Here is an 11,115-nt window from a genome sequence, read left to right on the forward strand (position 1 = left end):
TTCCGCCTGGGATGGGGGCCTGGGTCACACCAACAGGTAAGCCCCCTAGACTTGCCAAGTGGATGGTGCAGGGTGAGGTGAATTTACAACAGATAGTGGAGGAGGGTGAAAAGGAGTACCACTGGCACCCTCCTTCTGCTCACAAAGAGAAGCCCACTGGCGCCCTGCAGGTGCAGCTCCAGCACACGTATGGAGAAGCAGAGGGCCAGGGAGCAAGGGATGGGCTGCAGCGTCCATGAGAAAGCACAGCAGACATCTCCCTGCAAGAGAAAACTTGCCGTTCAGCTGCAAGGGTGCAGTGGGCTTCAGCCAGTAGCACCTCCAGCCCCCTCCACACTCCTTCCAGGCTGCCCCCAGACACTGACTGAGCACAGCTGGGCACTGGAGCCTGGTAGTTTCTACCCAGTGCAGGAACTCCTCCCTGTGTGGTTGGCCAAGACCTTGTCAGAGCTGCATTGCATCTGCAGGCGCTCCCTGTCCAATCCACCTCTCTCTCATCGCTCACAGAGGCCAATTCCCAGCAATCCAGCAATCCTCTGGAGTCCTAACTCCATCTCAGCATCTGCCCCTTGGAAGACCCAACTGGTGCATTAAGCACAATAAATGAGGAAATGAATAAAGAGATTTCTTCAAACACCAAGTGTGAGGATGGCCCGTCTGGAAACACCGACTCCAAGAAATGGAGTTAGGACTCCAGAAATGGAGTCGGTGTTTCCAAGTAGGAAACTTAAGGTTTCACTTAAACAGGCAGTTGTTTTTTTTTTTTTTTTTTTTGAGCAGGATTACATTTTTCATACAAAGTTGGTGTATATTAACAGTTGCAGCAATTTGATTGGTTAGGCAGTGTTTCTTTTGGGGAACAGTACATTTAACATTTTTGACAGAGGAAGTACTAGTCATGGGCTTTCCGTTATCTAGTCTAAGCAAAGCAGGGCAACAAAAGGGGAAGTTAATCTATCACAGGGCTCATTAATTAAGAAGGCAGGAGGTTTTCATCCCTGGAGTCATTCAGCTCTCTCTAGTCATTGTACAGAACAAGAAAAATAAAAAAGCAAGGGAATCTCTGATCTGAAAAACAGATGTGATAACTGTCTGTGACTCAGATCACAGTCGCATCTCTTTCAAGGCTTAAAGTGTTTGAGGGGTTTCAACAGCTTTTAAATTGTATTTATTTTCACACTTATGAAGCAGACTTTATTCTTCCCATTTTACAGACTGGAAAGCTAAGTCTCAGGAAGGTTGAACAATTCATCCAAGGTCACAGAGCTGGAAAGTAGTAGAGATTTGGATTCAGACGTACTTGACTTCTGATCTAACTTTCTTGAGCACCGTGTTGCCCAAATGTCCACCCACACACCACCTCCACCATCCCGGTCACATCTGCCCACATCTGCCTACTGTGAGTCTTTAGTTCAGGGTCAGGTACCTCTTTCTGGAAAGGGCCGTATTGTAAGTATTTGACATCGTGTCCCACATGGTCTCTGTAATACATTTATCTCTTTATTTTTTACTCTTTTAAAAAGAAAAAATATTCTTAGCTATGGGTTATACAGAAACAGGCTTCAGTCAGCCTCGGCCTGAGCCACAGTTTGCCAACCCCTGATTTAGCTTATTTTTTCTATATACAGACTTCGTAAATGAATTATATGTATTTCTTTTCTTTCTTATTTAGCTTTATTCTAAGCAGTAGTATCTGTAAAGTCCCAGGATGGGTATGCCAGTTGTACATGTTTTTAATACACATTTCAATAAATACATGCCAGTTCTTTTTTTTTTTTTTTTTTTTTTTTTTGAGATGGAGTCTCACTCTGTTGCCCAGGCTGGAGTGCAATGGTGCAATCTTGGCTCACTGCAACCTCTGCCTCCTGAGTTCAAGTGATTCTCCTGCCTCAGCTTCCTGAGTAGCTGGGATTACAGGCACAGCCACCATGCCCGGCTAATTTTTGTGTTTTTAGTAGAGACAGGGTTTCACTATGTTGGTCAGGCTGGTCTCAAACTTCTGACTTCGTGATTCACCCACCTCGGCCTCCCAAAGTGCTGGGATTACAGATGTGAGCCACCATGCCTGGCCAATACATGCCAGTTCTTATGGAAATATTGGTTCTATATCCCCATGCTTTGGACAGCAGTACATTTGACTACTATGCTGTCTACCTGATATGAGTGGTCATCCCACAGGGTGGGTAGAGGCTGGGGAAAAAGGTTTTTCTAAAAAAAAAATTTTTTTTATCAGGCAGAGTCTTATGATTGATATGTATCTTGGTTGCAAATGTAAACCTTTCAGAGAGGCTGACAGCTGTCGGCCTAACTCGTGTGTGGTTGTTTGGTACCAGGCAGAGTCAAACTTCTGAATGATGACTGGTGGCTTGACCATCAAAGGACCTGGCACCACAAACTGGTCACCATTGTTCTAGAGCCAAGGCAATCAAAACACAGCATTGAGTCCTTCCTTCAGTCACCAAGCATCCACCAGGGCTCACCATGTCCTAGTCACTTGCTAAGTGCTGGGGATAGGATGATAACAGTTGCAATTGTGACCTTTGCCTGGGGAAGCCAGTGGTCCTTTGGGAGACAAACAGTAATTGCTAAACCATAAGTAATGCACAACAGCAATTACTCCCTACTCAGTGGAACAGGCATGGCACCACATGCAAGCATGAGGTGGGGGTTTGATTTAGAGAAGTAAGGGAACTTTCTTTGGGAGTTGATAGCTGTCCTGAGATTTGGCAGGTGAGCAAGATTCACCTGAGGAAAGAGGGAGAAAAGGGGGTCTGGGCAGGATGAACAGACTATGCAAAGGCCCTGTGGTGAGAGAGCAGTAGGTAGGGGCAGAGAGGGTGCAACAGAATGGTAGGATGCAGCCAGGAAGGCCAATGGGCCAAACTGTGCACGGCCAGAGGCCATGTCTAAAGCATGTGTCTTTAGCCTGCAGGTGGGATGCTGTGCAGTGATTCATGCAGGTAGCTCCTGGGAGGATAGCTGCATTTCCCAAAGATCCCTCCCGTGGCAGGGGGAGACTCCTTTGGGTTAAGCATGAGGGAGTGTAGGTGGATGAGATGGTGAAACACTGCAGTCGTCCAGGCAAGATTTGATGGAAGGCTGGAGAGGGCTGCAGCAGTGGTGGTGCACGGAGGTGAACTTGTTAGACACTGGGAAGGGGGAAAATTGGTAGAACTAGATGAGAGGCAGACAGATGGTTCCAGGGAGAAAGGAAAGGTCACTGATTACCCCTAGGTGCATGCTGGGGCATTCACTGAGAGGGAGAACAATTGGAAAAACATTTAAACACAACTTTAAGCTTTTCTTATAGAAAGAGCCAAGCATCAAACATCTCAGCTTTCCTAATTTGCTTTCCTTGTCTTGCTTCAGCCATGGCTCTAACTTTGACCTCTGATGAGAACCTCATCCAGGTCCAGATCCCAGAGCTACCCTTGAAAGCCATGCTCTTCTAGACCATATGTGTGCTGCCCAGACAAGGTTTTCATAACTTGCCTGCAGATCTCTGCTGAGGTCCAGAGTGCAGTCTGCTCGCTGATGCTCAACTCTGAACCCAAATACACAGCCACAGAACTTTTAGCTACCACTTCAGAGACCTGGATTCACATTCACCAAGCTCCTCAACTAACATTTCAATATGAAGAAGGGTAAATTTTGCACATTGTGGATGTCTTTATGAAAGAAGGCATGCTAAATGTTGTATCCACAGGTATTAATTAAAAGAGCTGCACCTTTAAGAACTGATTTATCTCTTGGCAGAGGTCCTCAATAATCAAACATCAGCAGAGGAATGGTGGGAGCAGGCATATGAGTGTTACAATCAGTAGCAACACTGCACACACCCACACATGCACACACACACATGCACACACATGCATGCTGTTCTGTATAGTAGCCTATGTGATGATCAGACAGAGCATATCCTGTTGTCAAGGATGATTGCCTGAGCCCAGACAACAATGCTTTTGTTCCTGATAACTGGTGTCTGTGTGTGTGGTTCTGTTCCCATGATGAAACAATGGCCCAGAACGATAATGACACAATGCCAGAGTGTTTCTAATATTTTCAAATGATCTAGGGTGCCTTTGCTTTGTACACATGAGATGAAAGACAGGAACGTAGTAACAGAACTTTAATTTCTATGTCGAGGGACTCAATGTTGGGTGTCTGTGTCTTATTGACACCCTGTGTGTCTTACTGGCACCCTTTGAATGTAGGTGCATTGTCTTGTGTGGTTCTCATCCCTCACTGGCCCACTAGAAAAGCATTTTGGCTTCATGGAAAGAGTGTGAGCTATAGAGCCTGTACACTGATCCAAGCTCCCTATCCATGGCCTGGTGGCCTTGGGCAAAATCCTCATGCTCTTTGAGTATGACAGTGTCTCCGTCTGTCACATGGGCTCATGCCACCCATCTTACAGTTGGTTGAATTAGAAATGCAGCTGGGTGCAGTGCCACTTCCAGTGGTCTCATCATGATTGATTGGTTTGGGAATCAGAAACCATCTTGCAAAAGGAAAGGAAATGGGAAGGTAACGTGTGTCTGCACACCTGCACACAGGTATGCGTAAGTGTCTTCATGAGTGTTGTATTGGAGATGTATTATATTAAAGTGTCAAGAATGGAAAGTTCAGCCAGGCACTGTGGCTCACGCCTTTAATCCCAGCACTTTGGGAGGCCAAGGCAGGTGAATCACCTGAGGTCAGAAGTTCGAGACCAGCCTGGCCAACATGGTGAAACCCTGTTTCTACTGATAATACAAAAATTAGCCGGGCATGGTGGCAGACGCCTATAATTCCAGCTACTCAGGAGGCCGAGGCAGGAGAATCGCTTGAACCCGGGAGGTGGAGGTTGCAGTGAGCTGAGATCACACCACTATACTCCAGCCTGGATGACTAAGCAAGACTCCATCTCAAAAAAAAAAAAAAAAAAAAAAAAAAGGGAAGTTTTCCAGAAATGGCTATTTGTTCCCAGAATGAGTGTTTTAGAATAAGTACAAATATATTGGTACAAAGTGGCTCTGCTGGTTTTAGTAACATTTTAGAGGAGCAGCCGAGGATGAGCTGAGTTGTAGATGATTCTCCCCCACTCTCTTTAGAAGGTGCTTTTTCCCTGAAGGACCGTGCTGGACTTGCCTAGCCCATGGGCAGCAGTCAATTGTCCTGCCCTTGGAGCACATTTCTCCTTCCCTTCCATTTTGTGCACATTTCCGCCAGCTCCCTGGAGAACTTGGGAAAGACACAAATGGTGCAAGTCAGAAGTCACCAGTTCGGCATGCCTGGAAACCACGTTATGTAATCCATGCTTCTCTTTCATCATCGCTTGAAATACAGAAGATGCCCAAGTGGTATCTTGAAAGTGAACAAATCTAGAACAAATTGCAATGAAGGAGCAAATCATGAAAGTGAACAAATTCCACCTCCACAGACTGGACTTTTGAGGATGAAAGCGCATTGGAGCAGCTTTGAAATGAAAGAACAAGCAGAATGAACACAGCTGTGTCTAATCCACTGGATTAAAGCTGAAAAGAAATCATGTTTATAAAATAGTCTTGCCGGCATGGGCTGCTTGTGTCTCAGCATGCAGGGTCTGTTGGTTGGTGCCTGCTGCCAGGTTCCTCCCACGACCCAGCTCGCAGGGAGGCTGGGCTGGCCGGCGGAATCCCCCCTGGATAGAGTTGCGGTAAGTCCCGGCCAGAGCGCTGGAGCGGGGTGGGGATGGAGATGTGCCACCCAGACAGCGGAGGGGTTCCAGGAACCCGCCTAGTCTCTATTTTCCATAAGGAAGAACCAAGCATGCAAACATTCTCATGGAGCTGACACGAGCCTCAGGGGGATAAGAATTCTTGCTTTGTTTTTTAAACACCTTTATTGAGACATAAATCACGTGCCTACAATTGACTTGTTTAAAGCATACAATTCAATGGTTTCGATATGCTGCATTATTAATTTTGGAAACTTGTGGTGGTATATACATAGAGTCACACATACATATATGTGTGCGAGGCTGTTTTACACAGGGTGGTCAGGCAGGGGCGACATTTGAGCACAAGAGCAGGAAGGAGGGAATGGGCCTTGCAGTCCTCCCTGAGGGAGAAGACATGGGGGACTGACATGGGAGCTAGCTTGGGACAGAGAGTGGGCTCACGTGGCCAAAGCAAGGAAGCCGTTGTGGGGTGAGGTGGGGAGGAGGCAGAGGCTGGGTCTTGAGGGTTCCCCAGGGTCGAGTGGTGGGGTTTGGTTCTATTCTACATGTGATGGGAAATAGCAGTTGTTGGATTTGTGTAGCAACATGGTGCCCATGGGAACCCACTCTAGGGCTGAGCAGAGAATCGGCTGCTGCCAGCCATGGAGGTTCCTGCATCAACTGGGCTCAATGGGGAGACTGGGAGAGGAGCAGCTGAGAGGGAGGTCAGACTCTCCAAGAGAGGAGAGGAGAGGAGGAGGAGAAAAGGGGCAAAAGGAAAACGAGTAGAAGTTGGGAAGAGGAGAGATGTCAAATTCTCCAGGAAAATGGGAGAAAAAGGAGAAAAAGGCAAAAGGAAAAATGAGTAGAAACTGGGATCCACACCTCCACATCAGTCAAGGGTGTAGCATTCTTATGATGGCCTCTGACTTTATCCTAATAGTATGAGAGGCTTCTAATCAGAAGAAAATACAGATTGAGCATGCTTCCTCTGAAAATCCAAAGTCCAAAATCCAAAACTTTGTGAGCACCAACATAATGCCACAAGAGGAAAATTTCACACCTGGCCTCGTGACAGGTCACAGTCAAAATGAAATCAAATGCACAAAATGATTAAAATATGCCATAAATTTACCTTCAGGGTATGTGTGTAAGGTGTATATAAAACATAAGTGAATTTCATGTTTAGACTCGAGTCCCATCCCTAAGATATCGCATTGTGTATATGCAAATATTCCAAAATCCAAAACAGTTCAAAATCAGAAACACTCTGGTCCCAGGTATTTCAGATAAGGGACACTCAGCCTGTACAGCATTGGGCTGCACTCTGTTTATTCAGAGTTGAGACATTCGGCCTGATTCTCTTCTGCTGTCCTTTATAACTCACTACATAGATCTCAGTCTGTGAAGTGGAGTCTAGGAGAGAACTGTCCCCCACTCCAAACGCACACCTCACCCCCAGCTTCCCCAGGCAGAACTCAAGGCGGGGTTTACACTCCATTCCCACAATTCTCACAGGTGTGAAGGATTCAGCATTAGCCTCCATTTCCCTGCAGTATGCTCAGAGCTCTCCAGAGACCTGGAGATAAAAAATATCCCAAAAAGGAAGAGTTCTTCATGGGACATCACATTATAACTGAAGCCACAACCAACTCTGAGCAGGCAGGTGACCCTCCCACCACCTCTGGTGAGTCACTGGCAGACCCCAGAAGCAAAGCGTGTGATGCCCAGGTGGCAACGTGGCTCCCACTGTCTCCTGTGCTTCTCTTCTTAAGAAAACACCGGTGGTCTAATTTCAGATCTGCGTTAGTTGCTTCTTGCACCGCTGTAAATACCTGAGACAGGGTAATTCATAAAGAAAGGAGGTTATATTGGCTTACAGCTCTGCAGGCTGTACAGAAAGCATAGCAGCTTCTGTTTCTGCTTCTTGGGAGGCCTCAGGAAACTAACAATCATGGTGGAAGGTGAAGGGTAAACAGGAACATCTCACAAGGCTGGAGCGGAAGGAGGAGAGGGGGGCAGGGAAATTGCCACACATTTTTAAAAGACCAGCTCTTACATGAACTCACTCACTATCATGAGAACAGCACCAAGGGAGAAATCTGCCTCTGTGATCCAATCCCCTCCCACCAGGTCCCACCTCCAACATTAGGGATTACAATTTGACATGAGATTTGGGCAGGGACACAGATCCAAACCATATCGAGGTCTTTCTCCTGTTCACTCCATGAACTATGTCATTCTCATGTCAGGTTCCCTAGGGCTGCTTGTCTAGGTTGTCACCTGGACCACCTTGGACACCTGGGCACCTCACGTCAAGTCCCAGGCTCTGTTTCACTTTGTCATGTGTCAATGGACACCTGGCTCTGCATGGCAGGTTTAGCCCAGATGCTCCCCAGTACAGAAATACTGGATTCTGGAGGACACCCCTGCACAAAGACCCGAGTCACTGGGACCAGCTACAAAGATTGCAAAGCTTATGGCAAAATGGAAACACTTTTTAGGATTGGTTTCTGAAATGTTTTAAGGATTTCAAGATGGTGATGCATAACTTTGAACCAAGTGTGAGGCCTCCTACGTGCAGAGCCTTGTGTGTCTGCACGGGTCACATTTCCATGGCACTGGCCCTGAGAGCCACGTAGCATAGTTGGAAAACAACTCTACTCCACTAAGGCAGACCAAGATCAAGGCAGATTGAGTTCCCATCAAGGAATGGAAAAGGCTGGGTCAGCCCCAACTGTGGATACCCAGCTTTGGGAGAAGCACTTGTGTTAAATGGAGATCCTAACCTCTCATTATATTCGCTTCTGGTGTTAATATTTAACTCTGTATCATGTGCACATGTCCTTTTTTCGAAAGAGAGAGAGAAAAAAGGATGAACTAATTGCTTGCGATGTTGACACCTTATTTTTGTCTTCATTTCCAGGTCTGATTATCTACAGTGACTTAGACGGCCAATTAGTTGATGAAATGAATTTGCATCCAGAGTTCAGTGCTCCATCTCTGTAGTCTTAGCAGCCAAGAATGGTAAGGAGAGAAATTTGTTGTAAAATATTCATGCTAATCCAGAACTTGGGATTTTGTTAAGGCTAAATCAGAACTTTTTACTCTGAAAATGCTCAGCCACACCTTGCTGCTTCTCAGTGACAATTTTGACCATCACTGCCTCCCCAAGGCAAAGTCATTCTCCCAAAGGGGGTTTAGATTTTGATCAGAAGGAGTTGGAGGCTGCAAGCCATCCAAATCTCCAAGCCTGCTTCTCCCAAGTGGCCAGCTCCCAGTGCTGTGGTCCCTGCATCCTGGCAGCTACCAGTTGGGCATCCCCACACCTTCCTGGTGGCAGGTGCCTGCTAACAGGCCAGCACTTTCACAGCACCATTCACTCAGATGTATCCACCTGGACAGACACAAGGTTGAAATGGGCCTGGCAGAGGTGGCAGGCACGCCTCAGAGCAGAAAGCTTGCACCCAAAGGTACAGTGAGCATCTGGCTTTATCCCTGCTGGCTGTGAAATCCTGGCTGGTGGCAGCTTGCTCTAATCAAGCCCCACACAATCCTTTGAGCATCGTGAGTGCTCAGTAGGGATGTATGTGGGCCAGGATGAATAGCTCAGTTAATTTAAAATATTGGACCAGGTCAAGGCCCATGTGTGCTGCTCTGACCCCACAGAACACAGTATGCTGGGAACCCTTGGACAGGGCTGTCAAACCTTACATGTATCTTTCTTCAGAATAAAACACTGTTGTCTTCTCACGAGTAAGCTCCTTAAGTATGGATTAATTTTTAGTCATGAATTAATTTTGGCTTTTAAAGGGTTTTTAAAAGGGGTTACTTGAAATATCAATGAAATATCTTTCAAAACCCTTTGTGAGCTTGCTTAGCAATGACTATCATAGCGGTGATGACAGGAAGCCTCTTCTTATTAAAGATGCACATGAAAGGATGCCGTATTTTAATGATCCTTTGAAACGTTTGCCATGCCACTGCATTGCTGTCTGTCCTCTGTGCTTTGATTCACAGGTTCAGGCAAGAGCATCATGGAAACCATGTCCTCCATCCCAGTTCACACACAGTGATGATCTCATGTTTCACCCCAGGCCAGGGTAGTGAGAGCGAGGATGCTGTTCAGCCATGGTGCCCTTCCCTAGACACCAGCAGCCTTCAGGGAGATGCCTGTGTTCCTGAGATGCTTGGCTCCGAAGGGCTTCAGGGAAGAACCAGGACAGCGGTGGCACAGGGGTAAGAGGGAGAGGAAGAGGAAGAGGAAGGAGGAAGAGGAGGAGGAGGAAGAAGAGGTGGAGAAGAAGAGGAGGTGAAGTCAGAGATTCACTTCAGTTTTTGGCTGTCCCTGCCCTGAACATGAGTCAGTCCTAAAGCCAAGGGGTGGGGAACCCACTGACATCTGAGTCAGTTCACCCAGATGATGGTAAGAGTGTTGCTGCCACTCAGGGAGCCTTACACAAATGTGTATGAAATCCACGTTGATGTATAGCAGGAGGGAATGAACCTGGCTCTGTGCCCAGGAGAACCAGAGCACATGGCCAAGGCAGAGTATTTTCAAGGCCCCACATAGGGCAGGGGAGAACCGTGCTTCTGATATCCCATTCCTTTGTCTGGCATTTGCTTAAAACAAACACATGGAGGAGCAGATCAGGGAGCTCCGAAGGGGATGGAGAAGAATGAGTAGAAAGTAGCACCTGGTTTTCTGCATATGGCTAGCCTGCTTTCCCAACACCGCTTATTAAATAGGGAATCCTTTCCCCATTGCTTGTTTTTGTCAGGTTTGTCAAAGATCAGATGGTTGTAGATGTGTGGCATTATTTCTGAGGCCTCTGTTCTGTTCCATTGGTCTCTATATCTGTTTTGGTACCAGTACCATGCTGTTTTGGTTACTGTAGCCTTGTAGTATAGTTTGAAGTCAGGTAGCTTGAAGCCTCCAGCTTTGTTCTTTTTGATTAGGATTGTCTTGGCTCTACAGGTCTTTTTTGGTTCCATATGAAATTTAAAGTAGCTTTTGCTAATTGTGTGAAGAAAATCAATTGTAGCTTGATGGCGATAGCATTGAATCTACAAATTACTTTGGGCAGTACAGCCATTTTTATGACATTGATTCTTCCTGTCCATGAGTAAGGAATGTGTTTCCATTTGTTGGTGTCCTCTTTTATTTCCTTGAGCAGTGGTTTGTAGTTCTCCTTGAAGAGGTCCTTCACATCCTTGTAAGTTGTATTCCTAGATATTTTATTCTCTTTGTAGCAATTGCAAATGGGAGTTCATTCATGATGGCTCTCTGTTTGTCTGTTATTGATGTATAGGAATGCTTGTGATTTTACACATTAATTTTGTATCCTGAGACTTTGCTGAATTTGCTTCTCAGCTTAAGGAGATTTTGGGCTGAGACGATGGGATTTTCTAAATATACAATCATGTCATCTGCA

At 46.3% G+C, this 11,115-nt stretch overlaps 1 long non-coding RNA gene across 1 annotated transcript; it reads left to right on the top strand.

The window, feature by feature from the left end:
- The first annotated feature begins 5,392 nt into the window (after window positions 1–5,392).
- Window positions 5,393–10,380, top strand: LOC108540966 (uncharacterized). The gene is made up of 3 exons (XR_001888816.1): window positions 5,393–5,677; window positions 8,607–8,707; window positions 9,701–10,380. It is a non-coding gene; the product is annotated as an uncharacterized LOC108540966 (long non-coding RNA).
- The last annotated feature ends 735 nt before the right edge of the window (window positions 10,381–11,115 follow it).

The sequence above is a fragment of the Rhinopithecus bieti genome, unplaced genomic scaffold (genome assembly GCF_001698545.2).
Source record: "Rhinopithecus bieti isolate Rb0 unplaced genomic scaffold, ASM169854v2 scaffold_19482, whole genome shotgun sequence".
Taxonomy (NCBI): domain Eukaryota; kingdom Metazoa; phylum Chordata; class Mammalia; order Primates; family Cercopithecidae; genus Rhinopithecus; species Rhinopithecus bieti.